Raw genomic sequence first — 23833 nt, forward strand, 5'->3', positions numbered from 1 at the left:
CTGCTAGATCTGCCTGAATCACTATGCTACCGTCCACCCTCCATCTCCACAACATTGCTCATTTTTGCCCTTACTGTTATGTCTGACATTTGGTGATAGGTACTCGATTGCCTTGGCCTGAGCACATGCAGTTTGATAGTGCTGTGATCATTGTATTGTGTATAGGTATTCGATTGCTTGTGCCTGTAAGAGTGTGTGTGTGTGGAGCCATGATTAAAGCAGCATGAACTGAACTCACTGACGGTCTCTGGATTATCTTTGCAAACACAATATTTGGCGACAAGGATGGCTGAAATCTCTCTTCCACCACCTCCTCCCTTCCTTGCACTACCAGGTGAGCCCTCGATCCCATGGGTTCGCTGGTTACAGTCCTTTGAAACCTATCTCATTGCTCTTGGACTAGAAACTGTGAGTACGGCTCGGAAAAAGGCACTGTTATCCCATTGCTTGGGAGCGAAGGGCCAGCGTGTTCTTGGGACATTATGCACAGCAGACTCAATCCAAACATATGATGAGGCTGTGGCCCTGTTAAGCACACACTTCTCTGCCCCACAAAGTGCCCTCCTGCAGCGATTCATTTTTAGACAGCGTCACCAACTCCTCGGCGAGTCAGTGCATCAATACGTGGCTAATTTGAGGGGGTTAGCTAGCTCGTGCAAGTTCGGTGCATTACAAGATGAGATGGTGCGTGATCAACTAATAGAGCACACAAACAACGTGAGAGTGCGTGAAAGACTGTTACTCGAGTCCGACGATCTGTCGTTGTCACAGGCAGTCAACATTGCCTTTCAAGTGGAGTCTGCAGCCGAATGTGCAGCGAAACTAGCACACACACCCAGTGACAGCGCCCTCGGCCCCGACAGCTCTGACACTGTAATGCTCGCGCGACGGCAGCAACGCGCGCTACCACGGCAACAGTGTGGAAACTGCGGATCCCATTCACATGCTACCAGAGCACAGAATTGCCCCGCGCGCGGCCAAGCCTGTCGCAATTGTGGAAAACAAAATCACTTTGCCAATGTCTGCCGCTCTGCCCCGGTTGCTACAAATGAACACTCTCAGTCCTCAAACACTACAGTTCACAATGTGAGCACTGGGCCAGTAGTGGCTTTCAAATCATGCCAAACATGGCCAGCACTCTTCGAGGGTCTGGGCTGCCTGACTGCCTTCACCCACCAGCCCATGGTTGACTCCACCGTTACCCCTGTCATTCAGCCACTGCGCCGCATCCCGCTTGCTCTCCGTGACGGGGTCACAGCTGAACTAAAGCAGCTACTGGAAGCTGGCATCATCGAACCAGTTGATGCCTCCCCATGGGTCTCCAACCTGGTGGTCGCAACGAAAAAGTCAGGTGGTCTACGCGTCTGTGTCGATCTTCGAGCAGTGAATAAGGCCGTAATCCCTGACAAGTATCCACTGTCCACGTCAGAGGAACTCACAGCGCAGTTCTATGGTTCCATCCTGTTCTCAAAACTGGACCTTCGACAGGGCTATCTACAGGTTCTCCTCCACCCCAGCAGCAGGGACCTCACTGCTTTTGTGACACATGCTGGCGTCTTTCAGTACACCAGGATGCCATTTGGACTTAGCTCTGCATCCAGCTGCTTCCAAAAGGTGATGACCTCTGTGCTCGCGGGCATTCCTGGGGTGGCCATCTACCTGGATGACATCATCGTGCATGGGCCCTCGACCTCCACTCACGACGAACGCCTTCACAGAGTTTTCACAGCTCTAGCAAAACACAAGCTCACACTGAATGGCGAAAAGTGTGTCTTTGCTGTTTCAGGGATCGAATTTGTGGGGTTTCGGTTGTCGGCTGACGGTATATCCCCACTCCAGTCAAACGTGGATGCCATTCACAGCATCCCAGAACCCAGCTCTGCAGCACAGGTTGCCTCCTTCCTTGGCATGACTGGGTACTACCTGAAGTTTTTGCCCCAGTACTCAGCCACCACAGCCCCACTGCGCCAGCTCCTGCGAAAGGATGAGCCCTGGGTGTGGTCACAAGCCTGTACGGAAGCTGTTCGCCTCCTCAAATCGCAGCTCACGTCGCCTCCAGTGTTGGCTCACTTTGACGTCGCCAGCCCTACCCTCGTCACCTGCGACCCGTCCGCTGCAGCTGTGGGGGCGGTGTTATCGCAGCTACAGAATGGAGTGGAGAAACCAATCGCCTTTGCCTCCCGAGCCCTTAGCCCCACTGAACAGAAGTACTCAGTAGGCGAGCGTGAGGCGCTGGCGTGCACCTGGGCATGTGAGCGGTGGCACCTGTACACGTATGGCCGTGCCTTCACCCTGCGAACCGATCACCAGGCTCTCACTGCCCTGCTGTCGACATCCGGCACGGGCCACAGACCACTGCGTCTACACCGCTGGTCTGACCGCCTCCGCCAATACAATTTCAGTCTCCAGTTCACACCAGGACGTGACAATGTTGTTGCAGATCTGCTCTCCCGCACTGTCTCTGCCCCAGCCCCACTCGTCGAGTCTGAACAAGTGGAACAGGATATCGTCCAGATGCTGCACACGCCTCTCCAAACCACAGTCTCTCTCCAGGAGCTCAAAGAGGCCTCTGAACAGGATCCGGCCCTCTCCCAGCTGTGCACCTTCATCAGAGATGGCTGGCCTCGCAAGGTGCCTGAGGAACTGTCTGCCTACTCCAGAGTTAAAGAGGAGCTCTCCTGCTGGAATGACTCCTGTGTTGCACGTGGGCTCTGCACTATGGTCCCAAGTGCCCTTCGTGCGCGTGTTTTATCCATGGCGCATGAAGGCCACTTGGGCATAGTGAGACCTAGTATGGTGGCCGGGTATCGACAGGGAAATCGAGGCCCTGGTCAAGGACTGTGCAGCCTGCCTTGTAAGTGGCAAGACTGGCCACCAAGCTCCCCCACCACTGCAACCCCTTGCCTGGCCCTCTCAGCCCTGGGAGCACCTGCAGCTGGACGTCTGCGGGGAGATCCATGGTGTCCCCCACCATCAACGGTTCCTAGTGGTGACCTATGACCTGCACTCAAAATGGCCAGAGGTCACTGCCGTGGGCTCCGTCACCTCTCGGGTCATCATTGATATCCTTGAGTCCCTCTTCTCCCGCTGGGGGCATCCAAAGGCCATCACCACAGACAATGGCCCCCAAATGGTCTCTTCGGAACTCTCCTCTTACCTTGAGAGCAAGGGCATCCGTCACATTCGCACAGCGTACTACCACCCCGAGTCAAATGGGGGGGTGGAGCGTTTTAACCAGACACTGAAAAATGGCCTCAGAGCACACCTATCCCAGGGGTGTGCGTTTCACAAGGCCCTCCTCCAGACACTGCTGCACTACAGAGCCTCCCAGCATTCCACTACAGGGGTCTCACCCGCATCCCTCATGCTAGGCCGTGAGCTCATGCTGCCCCTTGGCAGGCTCCGCCCCTCGCTCGCTCAGAGCCCTGCTCCACCGGCTCAAGCCACAGTCGCTAGACAGCAGGAGAAGATGAAACTCCGCTTCGACCAGTCGAAGAGGGCCAAGGCACCCAACATCTCAGTCTCCGATATAATAAGATGGTGTCATTCTGGTCCTTCCCTCTCCAAATCAGCCGCCAACTTGGACCAGCCACTTTCTGCCTCACTGACGGCTCTCGGTGGCATGCCAGCTGCCTTCAGAAGGTGCCAGCACCCCCTGATGCGGGATTATACGGACCTAACCCCCAAGCCTTACCCCCAGAGTGGCGGGATGCACATGTGGCTCAGCCAGCCAACCCTCAAGCAGATGTTGTGCCTCAGCCTGCTCCTCACCAGTCCACACCTCGGCCTGTTTGTACACGTTCTCGCCCTGGCCACCTACAGGACTTTGTCACTACATTTCATGTTTTAAATTCTGTGAGGGGGGAGGAAATGTTATGTCTGACATTTGGTGATAGGTACTCGATTGCCTTGGCCTGAGCACATGCAGTTTGATAGTGCTGTGATCATTGTATTGTGTATAGGTATTCGATTGCTTGTGCCTGGAAGTGTGTGTGTGTGGCAGCCATATAAAAAGCAGCATGAACTGAACTCACTGACGGTCTCTGGATTATCTTTGCAAACGCAATACTTACCTCACTCCCATTGCCACTGAACCCTTGTTTATGCCATTATGACCCCAAGACTGGACTTGTCTAACACTCTCCATGTGGTTCCCAATGCAAACTCCATCGGTAGATGTGGTGTATCTGGATTTTCAGAAGGCCTTCGATAAGGTCCTACACAAGAGGTTGGTGATTAGGGCACATGGAATTGGGGGTAATACACTAGCATGGATTGAGAATTAGTTAACAGACAGAAAACAAAGAGTAGGGATAAACAGGTCTTTTTCAGGGTGGCAGGCTGTGACTAATGGGGTACCGCAAGGATCGGTGTGTGGGCCCCAGCTATTCACAATCTATATCAATGATTTGGATGAGGGGACTAAATGTAACATTTCCAAATTTGCTGATGATACAAAGCTAGGTGGCAGTGTCAGTTGTGAAGAGGATGTGAAGAGGCTTCAAGGGGATCTCGACAGGCTCAGTGAGTGGGCGAGAACATGGCAGATGGAATATAATGTGGATAAATGTGAAGTTATCCACTTTGGTAGAAAAAACAGAAAGGCAGGGTATTTCCTAAATGGTGAAAGGTTGGGGAATGCAGATGCTCAAAGGGACCTGGGTGTCCTTGTACATGAGTCACTGAAAGTGAATGTGTAGGTGCAGCAAGCCATTAGGAAGGTAAATGGTATGCTGGCCTTCATTACAAGAGGATTTGAATACAGGAGTAAAGAAGTCTTACTCCAATTATATAGGGCCTTGGTGAGACCATACCTGGAGTACTGTGTATAATTTTGGTCTCCTTACCTAAGGAAAGATATACTTGCCATAGAGGGAGTGCAACGAAGGTTCACGAGATTGATTCCTAGGACGGTGGGACTGTCGAATGAGAAGAGATTGAGTAAACTAGGCCTGTATTCTCTTGAATTCAGAAGAATGAGAGGTGATCTCATTGAAGCATACAAAATTATTACAGGGCTTGATAGTATGGATGCTGGGAGAATGTTTCCCTTGGCTGGGGAGTCTAGAACCAGGGGCCACAACCTCAGGATAAAGGGTAGGCCATTCAGGACTGAGATGAGAAGACATTTCTTCACTCAGAGGGTGGTGAATCTTTGGAATTCTCTACCCCAGAGGGCTGTGGAGGCTCAGTCATTGGGTATATTCAAAACAGGTCGATAGATTTCTGACTAGTAAAGGCATCAAGGGATATGGTGATAGGGCCGGTGAATGGAGTTGATGCAGAAGATCAGCCATGATCTCATTGAATGGCGGAGCAGGCTCGAAGGGCCGAGTGGCCTACACCTGCTCCTATTTATTATGTTCTTATATTTCTCTCTGTCTCTCTCTCTCTCGCTCGCTCTCTCTCTCTGTCTCTCTCTCTCTCTGTCTCTCTCTCTGTCTCTCTCTCTGTCTCTCTCTCCTTCTCTCTGTCTTTCCTTCTCTCTGTCTCTCCTTCTCTCTGTCTCTCCTTCTCTCTGTCTCTCCTTCTCTCTCTCTGTCTCTTTGTTACCCAATTGGTTTAATCTTGATGGTTAGTCAAATGGCCTTTTCCCCATCTCCAATATTTTTACAATTAATAAATGAAAGTGTTCAATGAAGATGAAACACACACTTTGTTTAATACCTCTATGATTTTCCCCGCGGTTGCTCGGGCAGTGTCCAGAAGTTCCTGGAGACTCCAGGCCAATCCTGGAGGATTGGTGACCCTCAGCCCAACAGGCCAGTTTATTTTTCAAAGACCAGCCCGAACCCTAGCCACCCTCTCACCATATCCTTCAATGCCTTCACTCTCCACAACCTCACTCTTCAACCTATTGAAACTTTCTACTTCAGCAGCCTTCCTGGGTAATTTCAGGACCCTTCCTGTGAAAAGGTTCTGCCTGAAGTCCCTTCCTGCTCTTTGCTTCATTTTTATCTCCCAGTTTCTGAATCCTTCGCTAGACTGAATAATTTTGTTAATCCCTTTCAGAATCTTGAAATTTCAATCAGATTGTCTCAAAGTCTTTTCAAAAAACGCACTCAATTTCCTTCCCCTTTTGCGGGGGGGGGGTCCAACTCCTGATCATTGTTCAGTACATCAGTGTGGACGTTGGATAACAACAAGATTGGACTCAACTCTGCTGTGCTCCAAGGTAGAAGAGCCTTCCAGCACTCACTGGCCAAGTATGCCGGGTGCCTGGGGAACCATTGCCCAGCAAGTGGTCAGTGCCGTTAGGATGGCAAAGAAGTCAATGAGGAAAGACAAATGTCAGAAATGATATGGCACCTCACACTCGGAGACTCCGTTAGATTCTCCCTTGGAATGCTGAACTTGATCGGGTGAAATGCTGTTTCTGACAGACTTACTTAATTAACAACAGCAGCAGCCGTAACAACGTGCATTTATAGAGCCCTTTTATATGAGATGGCCATAGGTCTTGGGTGAGTGTTGGGCTTTGGGGTTTCTACACCCTCTGGCCATAGAGTGAGGTTGAGATGGAGGGATGGAGAGTTATTGAAGAGCAGCCACTCACCCTGACCACCCGAGTGAGGTCGTTAAACTTTTTCCGACATTGGGTGTGGGTCCTGGGCACCAGGTTCCTGGAGGAGACGGGCTGAGCCACCTCCCTCCAGACTCTTCTATAGTCGCGGGGCAATGGCCTCCTGCCACTCTCTGGGTACAGTATTGATCTTCGGCGCTCCACTGCACCAACCAGAGTCACCACGACCCGGTTGCTGAAGTGCTGAGCTCGTTCCCTGGCCCTCTCCATACTTCTTTGCAGCAGCTTTGAGGTTGAGGTCTGTCCAGGCTGAGATTCAAGGCTGCAATGAGCAGGATGTGGATGGAGAGCAAGATCGACCCTCCCCTTTAAGAACTGGCCGGCGCCAGTGTGTCTGTGTTCCATTGCTAACTGACATCACATGCGCTTCGCCAGCGCTCTGAGGTAGCGCCTCGCTCCTCAGCGTTAGCGCCTTAAGACAGGTGTGTAGCGCCTGATTTAGCGCTCCAATCACCTCCAGGGGCGATAGAAGCCAAGTTCGCAGTCGGAGGCGATAATTAGCGCCAGGCACTAAACTTTGCGGCCGGCCGATAATTGTGCTGCAAATGGGGCGATTCCGAATTTCTCCCCCTTAGCGTTTGTTTTTTTTGGTCACTGTGGGTGAGGTAAAAACCAGCCAGCACATGGAGGCAGTCTTAGGGTTAAAGAGTAGATCATTGCACTTTCGATGCAACCTTCAACCTCTTGAAGTTAAAAGTTAACAAATACCCTGCCAATAGAAAAAATTCCCCACACATCTTTTAATAAATCTCGATCATTAGAATATCTCTGTGCTAAAGTCTGTAGTTCCACACCCAGGCAATCTTCAAATGCAGGAAGAAGACAGTGGGAGACACTGGGATTAGTCCAGCCTGAGTCCATATATCTTTGATGATTTATTGCTCATCGAACAGTTAGATCACGGAAGGTAAAAATATTTATTTTCTAGACTTTTATGCAACTTATTTTTTCATATCCTTGTGACTGTCTATAGAAACTAACTAAAGAAGAAATAAGTGGTAATAATAAAATAGTTCTGTGTTCAAATGGGTGTTGTCTGTCTGCAACATGATGTCTGCATTTACTCCATAGAGAGTGCGGCATTAGTAGCTCACCTGGTCGAACAGCTGGGTCTTACAATTGATTGAAACGCCCCGGAGCTTGAAGCTGACTCCTCCAACTCCACAAACCCCAAGCAATCTAATCTGCTGGGGCTTCAATCAGCTGCCCCACTGGCACACAAGCAGAGTGAACTCACAACTGACTGTTCTGTTCCCCAGGTCTCAGGTCTCTCAGATTTTAACATCTGATAATCTGAAAATTAGTCAATTAAACTTAATCTCGTCCTGCTGTGAGATTAATTTGACACCTGCCAGTATGACTGGAAGTAGGATGGGGAGGGTGAAGAGGGATGAAGCACCTAATGCAGCCCATTGACAGTTTCCACACCTCTGGCAGAGGGCTTGCATTGGCAAACAGAACAGAAAGGGCACCAATGACTTTAACTGGTCCAATTTAGGAGGACTGTTTATAATCTACTATCTCAGTGAATGGGCAGCTTGGAGTATAGAATCCTTGACTGCAAGATATCAGTTAGCCTCAGGTAAATTAATCTATTGTAGTTACAAAATTAGTTTAATTACATCTACCAAAATTCCCTGGATTCAGGAAAGGTCCCAGCAGATTGGAAAACCGCAAATGTAACGCCCCTATTCAAGAAAGGAGGGAGACAGAAAGCAGGAAACTATCGACCAGTTAGCCTAACATCTGTCATTGGGAAAATGCTGGAGTCCTTCATTAAGGAAGTGATAGCAGGACATTTAGAAAATCATAATACAGTCAAGCAGAGTCAGCATAGTTTTATGAAAGGGAAATCGTGCTTGACAAATTTACTAGAGTTCTTTAATGATGTAACGAGCAGGGTGGATAAAGGGGAACCAGTAGATGTCGTGTATTTGGATTTCCAGAAGGCATTCGATAAGGTGCCACATAAAAGGTTACTGCATAAGATAAGAGCTCACGGAGTTGGGGGTAATATATTAGCATGGATAGAAGATTGGCTAACTAACAGAAAACAGAGAGTCGGGATAAATGAGTCATTTTCAGGTTGGCAAACTGTAACTAGTGGGGTGCCACAGGGATCAGTGCTGGGGCCTCAACTATTTACAATCTATATTAATGACTTGGATGAAGGGACCGAGAGTAATGTAGCCAAATTTGCTGATGATACAAAGATAGGTGGGAAAGCAAGTTGTGAGGAGGACACAAATAATCTGCAAAGGAATAGAGACAGGTTAAATGAGTGGGCAAACATTTAGCAGATGGAGTATAATGTGGGAAAATGTGAGGTTATCCACTTTGGTAGGAAAAATAAAAAAGCAAATTATTATTTAAATGGAGAGAGATTACAAAATGCTGAGGTACAGAGGGATCTGGGCGTCCTCGTACATGAATCACAAAAAGTTAGCATGTAGGTACAGCAAGTAATTAGCAAGGCAAATGGAATGTTGGCCTTTATTGAAAGGGGGATGGAGTATAAAAGTAGGGAAGTCCTGTTACAACTGTACGGGGCGTTGGTGAGACCACAAGATAAGGGAGTGAAGGGTTATGGGGAGCGGGCAAGGAAGTGGCTTTGAGCCCAAGATCAGCCAGGATCTTATTGAATGGTGGAGAATGCTCAAGGGACCAAGTGGCCTATTCCTGCTCCTATTTCTTATGTTCAGACCTGGAGTACTGCGTACAGTTTTAGTCTCCTTATTTAAGGAGGGATATATGTGCATTGGAGACAGTTCAGAGAAGGTTCACGAGGTTGATTCCTGAGATGAAAGGGTTGTCTTATGAAGAAAGGTTGAGCAGGTTGGGCCTATACTCATTGGAGTTTAGAAGAATGAGAGGTGATCTTATTGAAACATAAGATACTGAGGGGGCTTGACAAGGTAGATGCAGAGAGGATGTTTCCCCTCGTGGGGGAATCTAGAACTAGGGGGCATAGTTTCAGGATAAGGGGTCGCCCATTTAAGATGGAGATGAGGAGGAGTTTCTTCTCAGAGGGTCGTGAATCTTTGGAATTCTCTGCCCCAGAGAGCTGTGGAGGCTGGGTCATTGAATACATTTAAGGTGGAGATAGACAGATTTTTGAACTATTGGGGAGTCGAGGGTTATGGGGAGCGGGCAGGGAAATGGAGTTGAGGGCAAGATCAGATCAGCCATTGAAGATAGCAGGCTCGAGGGGCCGAATGGCCGACTCCTGCTCCTATTTCTTATGTTCTTATGCTTAGTTCTGCACAGGCTGTGCAATGATGAAATTGGGTACATGTATTATTAGAGTGTGTAGGGCCTGCAGATGTAATATTAAAACACTAGTTTGGCCCCAGCTGGAGTACTGTGTCCAATTCTGGGCACCACAATGTAGGAAGGCCATGAAGGCTCTGGGGAGGGCGCAGAAGAGATTTACTAGAATACCTTTTGGCTTGCACCATTATCCCTGTTGTCATTTAATCATTCCTGCCTTCCACCCTATCCCTGACCTTCCTTTTTGTTCTTTCCTCCCCTCCCCCCTTTCCCTGCCTCCGCACTTGCTTACATATCTAACCCTCTCCAGTTCTGACGGAAGGTCAATGACCTGAAACTCTGGGCTAGATTTTCGTGGAGCCGTCAGGCGGGGTTTCAGGCGTGTGGGGGGGGGGGGGAAATCCCGCCCAAAACCCCGCCCCATGTAAGTTTCAGGGGCGGCGGGTACCCGCCCCGCATTGGGACCCACCGACCCGAGGCGGGAAGGGATTACTGCCAATTAACTGCCTGTTAACAGGTAGTTAACAGGCAGTTTTTAGCCTAATCCCTATTTTGAGGGGTTTCGTGTGGGATTCCCGACGGCTCCAAACCACGCCAGGTTAGAGCAGGCGGGCCGTCGGGTTGAAGGAGTTGGAGGGGTCGCGATGTCGGCGCTCAGGTGAGTGATGGGTGCATGAGTGCAAAGGTAAGTGTGTTTGGTGTGTCTAAAGTGTGTAAAGAACTTTTACTTACCTGTACTTAACAGCCTTTCTTCCTGTAACCGTCAGGAGCCCATTACTCAGCCGGAACTGAAAGCTGAACGGCTGCGATCTGTGAAAAGTGACAGCCTTCAGCTTTGAGTGCCGGTGAGAGTTCTAACTGAGTCTGTGCAGCAGGACTCATGTTAGAACTCAGAGTGTCAGTGTTTCACAGCTTCAAACAGCTGTGAGACACTGATATTTCATCTGTCAAGAACTCTTGACAGATGAAATTTCAGTCTGTGACGTCACCTGTTGCCGGGTGGCCCTTAATTGGCCTGCTGAGCCCGCTGGGTGAGCTCAACAAGGTCAATCAAGGGAAAATCGCGCCGATTGGCCGGACGTCGAAGTAGGCGGGTCAAAAACCCAAAAGGGGAAGTCCCGCCTTCTTCCCGACAGCTTCGGCAAAATCTACCCCTTTGTTTCTCTCTCCACAGATACTGCCTGAGTAGTTCCAGCATTTGCTGTTTTTATTTACAACAATGGTTCCAGGAATGCGGGATTACAGTCACATGGAGAGACTGGAGAAGCTGGGGTTGTTCTACTTGGAGCAGAGAAGGCTAAGAGGAGATTTGATAGAGGCGTTCAAAATCAATGCCTAGAAATTGGAACCTTTAGCGCCGACTGTTAAGGCCAGTTTTGAAGATAAAATGGCGGCTGCTTTGTTTCTGCCCACTTCCAGCGTGGAACGCGGTGGCCGCCATATTTGTCAGGTCGGCCGTGCGGCCATTGCCTGTGCTTGCCTCAGATATTTTAATGATCAGGAGCGTGACGTCAGTTGGTGTTCAACGCTGAATTGATGCATGCTGAGCGATTTTGGACGTCGCCGGTCCTCTTACCGCCCGCTCCAAAACACACCCGTACGTGCAGCTGTTGCCAGCGCGTAGAGCCAGGAGAAAGTGGCGGAGAGCTAAAGTCTTCAATAACTCTGCAGAGTATGTCCAGTCCAGCGAGATGGCTCATGGTCATTGCTGTAGAAACACACCGGCAGATTGAATGCCTGTTCTCTACACGTTAGATGCCAGCACTCAACCGGAGCAGGTCAATGAGTTCTGGCACGTAATGTGTACAGAACAGCCTATGGTTACAAATAGTCTGGGGGCCTTGTACTGCATCTGAAGGCCTGATTCCATTACTGTCAGTCTGTTGTGTAATGCAAGACATACCTGACATGAATCTTGTCATTCATGTGGAAATGACTTATAAAATAATACTGGGCGACCTGCTGGTGGCGCTGTCCAGGGAGAGTATAAATACTCGGGCACGGGCCCAGCCTGCTCGGAACATTCTTTAACAGGAACTAGTGAAGGACACAACTAGATCTCCATGTTGTAAAACAGTTGATTAAAGCCTTGTTTAATACTTAGACCAGGTGCCTAGTAGTTTTCTTACATCAGTACACTTGTATACCAGATTTTCATATCTTACTAATAAGCGTTTGCAGTTGTGTCGGTACACTGGCAATGAAGTGATATTTGGACTTTGTAAATTTTTACTGTTATTGTTACAAACGTTCGTATTGTTTTGCATCCTGTTCCTCTAAAGTAACAGGTGTGCGCTGATCACATTTTCAATTAAAGGAGACCTGATGATTTTTTCCTGTTTCTGAAGGAATTTGTACATCTGCATTTCCTCGTATCAATAGTCGGGTGTTCAGGGTGTCCAGTTAACCTTTCACATCTCTTGGTCTATTCAGGGAGGTATCATGGGTCATCTGACATCCAGTTTTGCAAACAAATCTCCCAATTCCAGTACAACTATTGCCCTTTCAAAATGCTTATCCAGTACTTTCGAGAGAAATATACTCCTAAAAAGACTAACAGTGAAAATGTGTATTGAAGAATAGGTTGCTTTTATTTGTATTCTAGGGAGTAGAATCTGAAATATTGATTGCATTCTTTAAAATGACAGATTACTGTATTTTTCAGCTTTCATTTATCTTGCATACCCCCTCTGTCAACCTACAAGCATAACCGGAAACATTGCACTTCACTTTAAGAAATCATGATTTCCTGATAACAGATAGCTCAGACCCAACCTTTGGCCTCCTGCTGATTTTACCACCTATTTTCTTATCCATTCACAGGATGTGGGCATCACTGGCAAGGCCAGCATTTATTGCCCATCCCTAATTGCCCTCGAGGAGGTGGTGGTGAGCCGTCTTTTCAGAGGGCAGTTAAGAGTCAACCACATTGCTGTGGGTCTGGAGTCACATATAGGCCAGACCGGGTAAGGGCAGCAGATCTCCTTCCCTAAAGGACATTAGTGAACCAGATGGGTTTTTACGACAATCCGATAGTTTCATGGTCACCATCACTGATACTAGATTTTTATTCCAGATTTATTTAATTAACTGAATTTAAATTCCACAGGTGCTGTGGTGGGGTTTGAACTCACGTCTCCGGATCATTACTCCAGGCCTCTGGATTACTGGTCCAGTGACATGACCACTAAGCTGCTGTACCTGAAAGAGCGCGGTGGACGGGAGGTTCTGCGCTGCGCTCATTTAAATCAGCAGCACCACCAAAATACCGGTGCTGCCAGCGCCCTTATTACGGAGGGGAGAGAACCTTGGCCTGCGGTGGCGCCACCCACCTTCGGGTTTCATGGAATTCTAGGCCCATGAACGGTTTAGATAGAGTAAACAAAGAGAAATAAAGTCAGAAAATGCTCGAAATACTCAGCAGGTCAGGCAGCATCTGGGTCAGTAGGTGAAATGTTCGTGTGCACAGGGCCTGTAGGTGAAATGTTAGTGTGCACAGGGCCTGTAGGTGAAATGTTAGTGTGCACAGGGCCTGTAGGTGTAATATTAGTGAGCACAGGGCCTGTAGGTGTAATATTAGTGAGCACAGGGACTGTAGGCGTAATATTAGTGTGCACAGGGCCTGTAGGTGTAATATTAGTGTGCACAGGGCCTGTAGGTGAAATGTTAGTGTGCACAGGGCCTGTAGGTGAAATGTTAGTGTGCACAGGGCCTGTAGGTGTAATATTAGTGAGCACAGGGCCTGTAGGTGTAATATTAGTGAGCACAGGGACTGTAGGCGTAATATTAGTGTGCACAGGGTCTGTAGGTATAATATTAGTGAGCACAGGGCCTGTAGGTGTAATATTAGTGAGCACAGGGACTGTAGGCGTAATATTAGTGTGCACAGGGCCTGTAGGTGAAATATTAGTGAGCACAGGGCCTGTAGGTGAAATGTTAGTGGCACAGGGCCTGTAGGTGTAATAGTAGTGAGCACAGGGCCTGTAGGTGTAATAGTAGTGAGTACAGGGACTGTAGGTGTAATAGTGGTGAGTACAGGGACTGTAGGCGTAATATTAGTGTGCACAGGGCCTGTAGGTGTAATAGTAGTGAGCACAGGGCCTGTAGGTGTAATAGTAGTGAGCACAGGGCCTGTAGGTGTAATATTAGTGAGCACAGGGCCTGTAGGTGTAATATTGGTGTGCACAGGGCCTGTAGGTGTAATATTAGTGTGCACAGGGCCTGTAGGTGTAATATTAGTGTGCACAGGGCTTGTAGGTGTAATGTTAGTGAGCACAGGGCTTGTAGGTGTAATATTAGTGAGCACAGGGACTGTAGGCGTAATATTAGTGTGCACAGGGCCTGTAGGTGTAATATTAGTGAGCACAGGGCCTGTAGGTGAAATGTTAGTGGCACAGGGCCTGTAGGTGTAATAGTAGTGAGCACAGGGCCTGTAGGTGTAATAGTGGTGAGTACAGGGACTGTAGGCGTAATATTAGTGTGCACAGGGCCTGTAGGTGTAATAGTAGTGAGCACAGGGCCTGTAGGTGTAATAGTAGTGAGCACAGGGCCTGTAGGTGTAATATTAGTGAGCACAGGGCCTGTAGGTGTAATATTAGTGAGCACAGGGCCTGTAGGTGTAATATTGGTGTGCACAGGGCCTGTAGGTGTAATATTAGTGTGCACAGGGCCTGTAGGTGTAATATTAGTGTGCACAGGGCTTGTAGGTGTAATATTAGTGAGCACAGGGCTTGTAGGTGTAATATTAGTGAGCACAGGACCTGTAGGTGTAATATTAGTGTGCACAGGGCCTGTAGGTGTAATATTAGTGTGCACAGGGCCTGTAGGTGAAATGTTAGTGTGCACAGGGCCTGTAGGTGTAATATTAGTGAGCACAGGGCCTGTAGGTGTAATATTAGTGTGCACAGGGTCTGTAGGTATAATATTAGTGAGCACAGGGCCTGTAGGTGTAATATTAGTGTGCACAGGGCCTGTAGGTGAAATGTTAGTGTGCACAGGGCCTGTAGGTGAAATGTTAGTGTGCACAGGGACTGTAGGCGTAATATTAGTGTGCACAGGGTCTGTAGGTATAATATTAGTGAGCACAGGGCCTGTAGGTGTAATATTAGTGAGCACAGGGACTGTAGGCGTAATATTAGTGTGCACAGGGCCTGTAGGTGAAATATTAGTGAGCACAGGGCCTGTAGGTGAAATGTTAGTGGCACAGGGCCTGTAGGTGTAATAGTAGTGAGCACAGGGCCTGTAGGTGTAATAGTAGTGAGTACAGGGACTGTAGGTGTAATAGTGGTGAGTACAGGGACTGTAGGCGTAATATTAGTGTGCACAGGGCCTGTAGGTGAAATATTAGTGAGCACAGGGCCTGTAGGTGAAATGTTAGTGGCACAGGGCCTGTAGGTGTAATAGTAGTGAGCACAGGGCCTGTAGGTGTAATAGTAGTGAGCACAGGGCCTGTAGGTGTAATATTAGTGAGCACAGGGCCTGTAGGTGTAATATTAGTGAGCACAGGGCCTGTAGGTGTAATATTGGTGTGCACAGGGCCTGTAGGTGTAATATTAGTGTGCACAGGGCCTGTAGGTGTAATATTAGTGTGCACAGGGCTTGTAGGTGTAATATTAGTGAGCACAGGGCTTGTAGGTGTAATATTAGTGAGCACAGGACCTGTAGGTGTAATATTAGTGTGCACAGGGCCTGTAGGTGTAATATTAGTGTGCACAGGGCCTGTAGGTGAAATGTTAGTGTGCACAGGGCCTGTAGGTGTAATATTAGTGAGCACAGGGCCTGTAGGTGTAATATTAGTGTGCACAGGGTCTGTAGGTATAATATTAGTGAGCACAGGGCCTGTAGGTGTAATATTAGTGTGCACAGGGCCTGTAGGTGAAATGTTAGTGTGCACAGGGCCTGTAGGTGAAATGTTAGTGTGCACAGGGACTGTAGGCGTAATATTAGTGTGCACAGGGTCTGTAGGTATAATATTAGTGAGCACAGGGCCTGTAGGTGTAATATTAGTGAGCACAGGGACTGTAGGCGTAATATTAGTGTGCACAGGGCCTGTAGGTGAAATATTAGTGAGCACAGGGCCTGTAGGTGAAATGTTAGTGGCACAGGGCCTGTAGGTGTAATAGTAGTGAGCACAGGGCCTGTAGGTGTAATAGTAGTGAGTACAGGGACTGTAGGTGTAATAGTGGTGAGTACAGGGACTGTAGGCGTAATATTAGTGTGCACAGGGCCTGTAGGTGAAATATTAGTGAGCACAGGGCCTGTAGGTGAAATGTTAGTGGCACAGGGCCTGTAGGTGTAATAGTAGTGAGCACAGGGCCTGTAGGTGTAATAGTAGTGAGTACAGGGACTGTAGGCGTAATATTAGTGTGCACAGGGCCTGTAGGTGTAATAGTAGTGAGCACAGGGCCTGTAGGTGTAATAGTAGTGAGCACAGGGCCTGTAGGTGTAATATTAGTGAGCACAGGGCCTGTAGGTGTAATATTAGTGAGCACAGGGCCTGTAGGTGTAATATTGGTGTGCACAGGGCCTGTAGGTGTAATATTAGTGTGCACAAGGCCTGTAGGTGTAATATTAGTGTGCACAGGGCTTGTAGGTGTAATGTTAGTGAGCACAGGGCTTGTAGGTGTAATATTAGTGAGCACAGGGACTGTAGGCGTAATATTAGTGTGCACAGGGCCTGTAGGTGAAATATTAGTGAGCACAGGGCCTGTAGGTGAAATGTTAGTGGCACAGGGCCTGTAGGTGTAATAGTAGTGAGCACAGGGCCTGTAGGTGTAATAGTGGTGAGTACAGGGACTGTAGGCGTAATATTAGTGTGCACAGGGCCTGTAGGTGTAATAGTAGTGAGCACAGGGCCTGTAGGTGTAATAGTAGTGAGCACAGGGCCTGTAGGTGTAATATTAGTGAGCACAGGGCCTGTAGGTGTAATATTGGTGTGCACAGGGCCTGTAGGTGTAATATTAGTGTGCACAGGGCCTGTAGGTGTAATATTAGTGTGCACAGGGCTTGTAGGTGTAATATTAGTGAGCACAGGGACTGTAGGCGTAATATTAGTGTGCACAGGGCCTGTAGGTGTAATATTAGTGAGCACAGGGCCTGTAGGTGAAATGTTAGTGGCACAGGGCCTGTAGGTGTAATAGTAGTGAGCACAGGGCCTGTAGGTGTAATAGTGGTGAGTACAGGGACTGTAGGCGTAATATTAGTGTGCACAGGGCCTGTAGGTGTAATAGTAGTGAGCACAGGGCCTGTAGGTGTAATAGTAGTGAGCACAGGGCCTGTAGGTGTAATATTAGTGAGCACAGGGCCTGTAGGTGTAATATTAGTGAGCACAGGGCCTGTAGGTGTAATATTGGTGTGCACAGGGCCTGTAGGTGTAATATTAGTGTGCACAGGGCCTGTAGGTGTAATATTAGTGTGCACAGGGCTTGTAGGTGTAATATTAGTGAGCACAGGGCTTGTAGGTGTAATATTAGTGAGCACAGGACCTGTAGGTGTAATATTAGTGTGCACAGGGCCTGTAGGTGTAATATTAGTGTGCACAGGGCTTGTAGGTGTAATATTAGTGAGCACAGGGCCTGTAGGTATAATATTAGTGAGCACTGGGCCTGTAGGTGTAATATTATTGTGCACAGGGCCTGTAGGTGTAATGTTAGTGAGCACAGGGCTTGTAGGTGTAATATTAGTGAGCACTGGGCCTGTAGGTGTAATATTAGTGTGCACAGGGCTTGTAGGTGTAATATTAGTGAGCACTGGGCCTGTAGGTGTAATATTAGTGTGCACAGGGTTTGTAGGTGTAATATTAGTGTGCACAGGGCTTGTAGGTGTAATATTAGTGAGCACAGGGCCTGTAGGTATAATATTAGTGAGCACAGGGCCTGTAGGTGTAATATTAGTGTGCACAGGGCTTGTAGGTGTAATATTAGTGAGCACAGGGCCTGTAGGTGTAATATTAGTGAGCACAGGGCCTGTAGGTGTAATATTAGTGAGCACAGGGCCTGTAGGTGTAATATTAGTGAGCACAGGGCTTGTAGGTGTAATATTAGTGAGCACTGGGCCTGTCGGTGTAATATTAGTGAGCACAGGGCCTGTAGGTGTAATATTAGTGAGCACAGGGCTTGTAGGTGTAATATTAGTGAGCACTGGGCCTGTCGGTGTAATATTAGTGTGCACAGGGCTTGTAGGTGTAATGTTAGTGAGCACAGGGCCTGTAGGTGTAATATTAGTGAGCACTGGGCCTGTCGGTGTAATATTAGTGAGCACAGGGCCTGTAGGTGTAATATTAGTGAGCACAGGGCCTGTAGGTGTAATATTAGTGAGCACTGGGCCTGTCGGTGTAATATTAGTGTGCACAGGGCTTGTAGGCAAAAACCCATCTGGTTCACTAATGTCCTTTAGGGAAGGAACTCTGCCGCCCTTACCTGGTCTGGCCTACATGTGACTCCAGACCCACAGCAATGTGGTTGTCTCTTAATGCCCTCTGAAATGGCCTAGCAAGCCACTCAGTTGTAAACAACCACTACAAAAAACAATAAGAATAAAACCGGACGGACCACCCGGCATCGACCTCGGCACCGGAAACGACAACGACAACGGCAAACCCAGCCCTGTCGACCCTGCAAAGTCCTCCTTACCAACATCTGGGGGCTTGTGACAAAATGGGGAGAGCTGTCCCACAGACTAGTCAAGCAACAGCCTGACATAGTCATAATTACCGAATCATACCTTACAACCAATGTCCCAGACACCACCATCACCATCCCTGGGTATGTCCTGTCCCACCAGCAGGACAGACCCACCAGAGGTGGTGGCACCGTGGTATACAGTCGGGAGGGAGTAGCCCTGGGAGTCCTCAACATTGACTTAGGACCCCATGAGGTCTCATGGCATCAAGTCAAACATGGGCAAGGGCTAATTACCACCTACCGCCCTCCCTCAGCTGATGAATCAGTTCTCCTTCATGTTGAACACCAATTGGCAGAAGCACTGAGAGTAGCAAGGGCACAAAATGTCCTCTGGGTGGGGGACTTCAATGTCCATCACCAAGAGTGGCTCGGTAGCACCACAACTGACCGAGCTGGCCGAGTCCTAAAGGACATAGCTGCCAGACTGGGCCTGCGACAGGTGGTGAGGGAACCAACAAGAGGGAAAAACCTACTTGATCTCGTCCTCACCAATCTACCTGTTGCAGATGCATCTGTCCATGACAGCATTGGTGGAAGTGACCACCGCACAGTCCTTGTGGAGACGAAGTCCCGTCTTCATGTTGAGGATACCCTCCACCGTGTTGTGTGGCACTACCACCGTGCTAAATGGGACAGATTTCGAACAGATCTGGCAACTCAAAACTGGGCATCCTTGAGGCGCTGTGGGCCATCAGCAGCAGCGGAATTGTATTCAACCACAACCAGTAACCTCGTGTCCCGGCATATCCCTCACTCTACCATTACCATCAAGCCGGGAGATCAACCCTGGTTTAACGAAGAGTGCAGGAGAGCATGCCGGGAACAGCACCAGGCATACCGAAAAATGAGGTGTCAACCTGGTTGTAGTGTATGTACCCGTCTACCTTTAAGGAAACTATTGTATGTAACCGTTCACCTTTAAGAGAACTACTTTAGGTGTGGCGCTACTTGTTTGGCTTCTGTATACTGTAATACCGACAGTGACCACACCAGTATATAAGTGTTGTGGCAGGATTGCTGGGGCAGATTCGCCCTGACCTTCGAATAGTAAAGACCTGTTTGTTTGTTACTCCTGAAGTCTGTGTCAGTTATTAACAGTACAACCCACAGACTTTACAGTGGCGACGAGTCGATCGTACCCTGCGGCAAGACTGCCAAAGCAACTAAAGAGCGTCGAAGAGAGGCAACCGCCCTCGTCGTTCTGCTGGAAGAAAACACGAGGCTGCAGCAATAGAAAGGAGGAAGACTTTAGCAACAAAAGCTTCCAGCAGCAACAGGCACTGACTACCCTTCTACCACGGTGCGGAGTGAGCCGATCAGCAGGAAACAAGGCGGCCGCGGAGACTGTGAGTAGGGAAAAGTGTAACGAAATCCGGAGGATAAGGGCTGTGCACTCGACCACGGTCGAGGGGGAGTGGAGCTGGTCAGAAAGTCGGGTCCAACGGCATCGTGAGACAGCCGGACCGCGATCGGCGGGAAAAAGCCGGGCAGCGACCGAAGCCACGAAGCGCTGAGACCGGGAGCAGGCGCGGGAAGAGAGAAACTCAGCCGCAGCCGGGGAGGGAAGCACCGGACTGCGTGAGGGCTGGGAGGCGAACGGGAGCCGGGCGTGTGGGAGAGGCAAAGCCGACCAAAGGAGGCTGCGCGAGAGCCAGTCCAGCGGCTGAACTGTTCTCCACCAACGGGGTACCCAGCGCCGGTAGAGCCAAACGTGGGAGAGAGAAAGACAGAGCCGAGTAAGGGGAGCTGTGCGGAAGCCAGCCAGCGGCTGAACCTGTCCACTGTGGGGAAAGCGTACCCCTTCCACCAGGGAAGAAACGCGGGAAGCCGCCATTAGGCGGAGAAGACGACAGAAGCGGGAAACCGCCATTGAAGTGGGCGGGGAGAGAAGGAAAGAGCGGGAAACCGCCATTTTCGCGGGAAAACCGCCATCTTAACTGCCATTGAAGTGGGCGGAGAGAGAAGGAAAGAGCGGGAAACCGCCATTTTCATGGGAAAAACCGCCATCTCAGAAATAAACAAATAAATAAGAATACTTAAAGAAATACTTGTGCTGCTCCCAAGGAAAGAAAGATGCCTAAGCGAGGGAATATTAATGATTTTAATTCTGAGATAGAAGACTGGGCCACGTACGTGGAACGCATAGAGATTTATTGTGAAGCCAACAAAATAGAGGAAGACGACAAGGCGATAACATTGCTAAACTCGATGGGGGCAAAAACATACGGGCTCTTGAAGCATCTAATAGCACCAGATAAACCGGCGGATCAGACTTTCGAAGAGATTGTGGCTGTGCTGAAGGACCACTTGAACCCCACACCGTTGATGCTGGCTGAACGATTCAAATTCTATGCAAGAACGCAGAGGAAAGACGAAAGCAATGCGGAATACTTGGTCGAACTGCGTAGGCTGGCGAAATACTGCCAGTTCGGAGGGAATCTGACAGAGGCACTGCGGGACAAGTTCGTATGTGGATTGTCCAAAGAAGGGACGCAAAAGCGACTACTGGAAGAGAACGACCTCACACTAGACAGGGCTGTTCTTATAGCTGCATCGCACGAAGCCGCAGCGAAAGGAACGGCAGAAATGCAGCTGAAGGCGGCGGCACTCGGGGTGGACCAAATTACCTCGAATACAACAAAATGCTATCGTTGTGGGAAGACAACGCACGACCAGAATCAATGCTGGTTTAAGAACCAAGAATGTAGGAAATGTGACAAACTGGGTCACATCGCAAAGGTATGCCGGTCAGGGAAGAAGACCAACAACCAAAGGAAGCCACCACAAGAAAAGTACAGCAAGGTACACAAGGTGGCTGAGAAGAGTTCAGACGAACAGAATTCAGACTCAGACCCAAACAACCAGGAGCTGGGTAGTCTGAGAATTCACAATGTGGGGAGGGAAGCTGATCTACAAACTATCTGGGTCATGCTAAGAATAGCTGGAGTCCAAGTAAGAATGGAGTTGGACACTGGATCAGCTCTATCAGTCATCAATCGAAGGGACTACCACCGGCTATTCTCTCACATACCCTTAAGGAATACCAAGTTCGTATTACAGACATACACGGGGCATAAAGTATACCCCATGGGGAAGATAAGAGTCAAGGTGAGAGAGAGGGGTAAAGAACACCCAAGAATGAACTTGTACGTATTACCTGAGGGAGGACCACCACTTCTAGGACGGGAGTGGATTAAGAAAATAGACATGGAATGGCACTATCTAAAAGCCATCACAAGTGAGGACTCGGTACAAGCAATCAGCTCAGATTCTGGAACGGATGACGATAAGACTAACTCAAATATGGAAGACAAGGCTGAAATGGACTTGCCGACTATGGTGGAGAAAACGAAGACAGGCATAAAGGCTTATGCTACCGAGAAGGATAAAGCTTCAGAGCAGAACTCCAGGTTGACAGAGAATTCTGAGCCTGTCCAAGTTAAGGACTTATCCACGACGGAAGAACACAGAGCCCGGACTCAAACGTATCGCAAAATACAACAACAATTAGAACAGTTGAGTTACCGTCTCGTACAAGAGATGAAAACAATGGAACAATTCTGGGACACCGAATGGGAGAACCTGGAAAGACAACAGAGGCAGCTAGCTCAAGCTGAGAGCGACCATAGGGCCATCATGGCTAAGTATCGATCACATCTCCCTGATGCTGTTCAAGAGTTAGAATATTTGCAGAACGAAACAAATGAAGAGGAATCTTCAGGCAGCCAGGATTTTATCCCAGTTCCTCTCTACGACTCCTTACAAGCAGAGTGTAAGAAGTTGAAAGAACAGTATGAACAGGCCCAGGCTACAATTCTGGAGGGGGTTAACTCGGCAACCTCCGAAAAGCTAGTTTTAGTGAAAGCATATGAGCAACTAAAGGTTGAACATGAGCAAGAAGTCCAAAGGATGCAGGAAATGTTTGAGGAGCTCCAGGCCAAGACAGACTCATCGGTAGAGATTCCATCCATCGATGAAAAATTGGAGGTGGAAGACATGGCAGAACATGGAATCCAAGAGGTTCAAGAACTCATAAAAGTACTGAAGGAAACCCAAGACAAATATGAGGCGGAAATGACCAGGGTTCAACAACTTGAAGAACATAGTCAACTGGGAATCCGGGCAGTGGAAGGAAAGGCAACTGGAAGAGAAACAGAGACTGGAAGAATGGCCCCTGAACTGGAGCTAGAGAGCATCAAGGCGCAACTTCTTCGAGCGTTTAAAACCCAAGCACCAGAGGGAAAGGTGGATGAAATAGAGAAGAAGCTGATCCACAGTGTCCCCGGGGAAGAGTTAACGACCAGCCAACTCCTTCACAGGCGGAGTGACAAGACTCCACAAGGGGAACACGAGCTTCAGGCTTCAAAGGGAAGGAATTCGGAGCTTCCAAAAGGGATGGAGATAGCTGAGGTGGCAACACAGCTTTTACAAGGATGCCAAAAGGACGCTGAATTACGTCGAATTGAACAGAAGAATGGGGAAACAGCTACTCCAGTAGAAGGAGTAAATAGCCGGATAACGCAATCCCCGATGGAAGGGAAGGTATTGAACTCACAAATGAGGACAGTAGTGAAGGAATGGCAGACAACCCAAGAAGAGCGTGATGAATATGAATGTATGAGGAAGTCTTTTCAAGGAAGATGTCTAGGGAAGGAACCACAGTCGGCTAACGTCCAGATGGGTAAGGAGGAAGTAGAAGGCCCTCTCGCTGGCCTAACTCAGGACGAACCCGAATATTACCATGACCTGTTGAGTGACACTGAATATTACGAGGATCTGGTCTGCCCAGTTTGTGAGGAAAACTCCCAAAGTGCTGAAATCAGGATGAAACACTTAAGGTCTAAGGAACATAGAGAGTTGGTGGCGCTACAGCTGGCAGCCGAGAAAGGAGCCCCGAGAGTCTCAAAAAGGCAGAAAAGAAAAAGAAGAGGCAGAAGACAATAACTATCTAAAATATTATCACTTCTACCAGCTCAGGAGGGGACCTACGAAAGGAGCTAAATTAGTTGAAAAGTGGGAAATTATCAAGACAGCCAGTTGGTTATAAAAGTCGGCACTGCCGGTTCAACAGGACGAAAGTTCAAGCTGTTACGTCAAGGAAAAGGCTATGGAGGAGTCACACTATCCATGTGAACCGGCTACACCAAAGAGATGTTGTTCGGACCAAGTCAAGATCGGAGACTGAATCTGTGAACTGTTCCGGCAGAGACTGACTTTGTGGACTGTTTCCCACCGAGATTATATCTGTAAAGTGTTTTATATGAAGTTGAAGATATGTATGTTACTGGGACTCTGTAAG

The 23833-nt window shown here is 48.6% G+C and overlaps 2 protein-coding genes across 2 annotated transcripts in view; both read left to right on the forward strand.

The window, feature by feature from the left end:
* The window catches only part of mcf2la (mcf.2 cell line derived transforming sequence-like a), a 581983-nt gene that overhangs the window by 83365 nt on the left and 474785 nt on the right, over nucleotides 1-23833 (forward strand). The gene's annotated exons all lie outside the window — the stretch shown is intronic.
* LOC147107264 (glutathione hydrolase 1 proenzyme-like) overlaps nucleotides 7382-23833 on the forward strand; it is a 176947-nt gene continuing 160495 nt past the window's right edge. The window contains exon 1 of the mRNA XM_086006127.1: nucleotides 7382-7490. The gene's annotated coding sequence lies outside the window, so the exon portion shown is untranslated. The remainder of the gene's footprint in view (nucleotides 7491-23833) is intronic.

This window comes from Somniosus microcephalus, chromosome 14, assembly GCF_052327205.1.
Source record: "Somniosus microcephalus isolate GS21.2 chromosome 14, FLI_Smic_1.0, whole genome shotgun sequence".
In the NCBI taxonomy this organism is placed as follows: Eukaryota; Metazoa; Chordata; class Chondrichthyes; order Squaliformes; family Somniosidae; genus Somniosus; species Somniosus microcephalus.